Source organism: Camelina sativa, chromosome 6 (assembly GCF_030686135.1).
Source record: "Camelina sativa cultivar CO46 ecotype springtype chromosome 6, ASM3068613v1".
Lineage (NCBI taxonomy): Eukaryota > Viridiplantae > Streptophyta > Magnoliopsida > Brassicales > Brassicaceae > Camelina > Camelina sativa.
The window spans coordinates 1689402-1692157 of record NC_141885.1 but is presented as its reverse complement, the minus strand read 5'-3'; the positions used below and the strand labels follow the sequence as shown (position 1 = coordinate 1692157).

At 31.5% G+C, this 2756-nt stretch overlaps 1 pseudogene; it reads left to right on the top strand.

The window, feature by feature from the left end:
- Positions 1-1654: 1654 nt before the first annotated feature.
- On the top strand, positions 1655-2393 carry LOC104793853 (SKP1-like protein 14 pseudogene; annotated as a pseudogene).
- The last annotated feature ends 363 nt before the right edge of the window (positions 2394-2756 follow it).

Here is a 2756-nt window from a genome sequence, read left to right as displayed (position 1 = left end):
TCAAAGACCCACGCAATAGATCGACAAAATTATATCAAGAAAAAAAAATCAAAGATCAAAGCTTTCGATATAAACATGTAATCTTATGTTGATATAATGTTATTTTCTTAATTAGTTGTCCTATTATGTTTCAAAAAAAAAAATTTTTTTTTACATAACTTATGTTATTCTTTTTAAATTTATTATTCACTATTTATTTATTAATAATAATATACATGCTTAGTGAATTACTTTTTTGTTTAACATGTCAAAATATTATTGAGAAAACACGTATAATATAAGTAACGTACAATGGAAAATAGATTAGTTTTGTTAATTTTCTTTTTTGATTTAGAATTTTTTTTAGATAAATATACTAGGTGTCATCCATATCAAGGTTTCACTGTTACAAAGATTTAGTGAATTTGTTTTTGTAAATTTTATTTAGATTTAATGTTATTTTCTTAATTAGCTGTTTTAAAAAATAATAATTTTTTGACACTTGTCAACATCTCATCAGTGTACTTGATAGAATAAAATTTTTTAATTTAATAAAAATATTAGTTCAGACTTCAATTCAAGCTTTTTTCCTAACTGCCAATCGGTTCTTCATGATCTTCGTTTTCTTCGCATGTGCCTTCACAAATCTTGTTGCAGTACTCAGTGTCCGAAATTGGCTAACCATAGAGACATAAATTTATTTATTTATTTTTTGTGTAAACAAAGACATAAAATTTAATGTGTTCGGTTATATAGTATAATTATACGAACAAATATGGATGGCACATAATATATTTATTTTACCATGTAATGGTTGAGAATCTTTGTAAGAATGAAACCTTGATATGGATGACACCTAGTATATTTATCTTACTTTTTTTTTTTTAAATATAATAAGATTACAATTATCTTATGCTTTGTTTTACGAAGCTTGAAAACTGTGATTTCAGATCGTTAAAATTGACATGTGTCACGATTTGATGAGTTACTAACTTTGATATTTAATCGTTAAAATTGATACATGTCACGATTTGGTGAGTTTTTAACTTTGATCTCTAATCGTTAAAACTTACACGTGTCACGATCTGATGAGTTACTAACTTTGATATTTAATTGTTAAAATTGACACGTGTCACGATATGGTGAGTTTTTAACTTTGATCTCTAATCGTTAAAACTAACACGTATCACGATCTGGTGAGTTACTAATTTTGAGAACCAAAGTTTATATAATAAGATATGTTAAAGAAGTTTATAGAATCAAACAACTAGATAAGCCCATAATTTTTATCTGCGATTAAGCCCCAAATTATTAAAAGTAAAACCTAGTTAACAAATGAATTAACAAATGAATTATTATGTCTTAATAAAATTTGGGTCGGTTCGTAAATCGACCGGAAATTCTTTGCTTTCAAAACTTTTAACGTCGGTTTACTTTGTGACGTTATTAAACCGACGTGTTTCATCGTTTTTCTTGTAGTGGTTGTGGTCGTGGTCGTAGTCTGGAGAAATTATATTTAAGGACACTAAAGGAAGTCAACTGATTAAATGACACAAGAGAAAATACCACTCCCTGGTTATCTTGGCCGTAAGCATCCGAGGAAGGGCGTTTCTCAAGATAAGTCCAGAATTTTTACCTGCGGTTAAGACCAAAATTATTAAAAGTAAAACCTAGTTAAAGTAGTATTTGGTTTTTCCTATTATGATTGGGACTTGGATGAAAAAGGAAGAAACACAAGTTTTCCAATTGTGAAAAGGAAAATACAATTAACCGACTCTTAAACTTTATAAATAGACCATCTTCGACTCCTCTTTATTCCATTCATCATTCAACAATCTCTCTCATTCCAATAGCTTTTGCATAATTCATAAACAATATGTCTTCGAAAAAGATAGAGTTGGTGAGCTCTGATGGCGAGTCTTTCGTAATTGAGGAAGTGGTGGCGAGAAAACTGCAGATCGTAAGGCACATGATCGAAGACGAGTGTGCAGACAAAGCAATCCCGCTTACAAACGTCACCGGAAAGATCCTCTCCATGGTGATCGAGTATTGCAAAACACACGTCAATGTTGTAGATGCTGAAGAAGAGATCAGCAAGGAAGCCAAGGAGAAGAAGGAAGATGATTCAATGTCTGAAGAAGAAGCCGCGAAGATCAAGGAATGGAAGCAGAGTTTCTCAAGGATAAAGATCTGGCGACATCTTCCAACTCATTCTCGCTGCTAACTATCTCAACGTCAAAGGCCTTCTTGATCTCACTTGCCAGAACGTTGCAGATCGCATCAAAGACATGACGCCAGAGGAGGTTCGTGAGATCTTTAATATCAAGAACGATTTCACACCAGAAGAAGAAGAACAAGTTCGCAGGGAGAACTCTTGGGCTTTTGAGGAACCAGCTGCTCCTCCAAAACCCTAACTTTTTTTCTTTCGTTTCTCTAGTATGTGATATAGTATGAGAACTCTTAGAGGATGGCCATTGCACATCCTCAAATGAGTGTCACTATCTTTTAATAATATTAAAAATAATAATAATCTCTTCACACTCTTGTTTTTTTTTTCTTTTGTCCTCCCATTAGTCATCTTTGGATGTCTAATTTGTTTTATTAAAAATGTGTTTGATCAATTACAAAACAAAAAGATAGAAGCTATATGATGGTAGCAATCCAAGGCAACTTAATCAAAAAACAAATCTGTTTAATTTACTGAGAATTTTGTGCTAGAGAATTTAGCTTTGTTCTCAAATTCTTTTCAGCAGAGACAAAGTAGTAAGTATACAGAG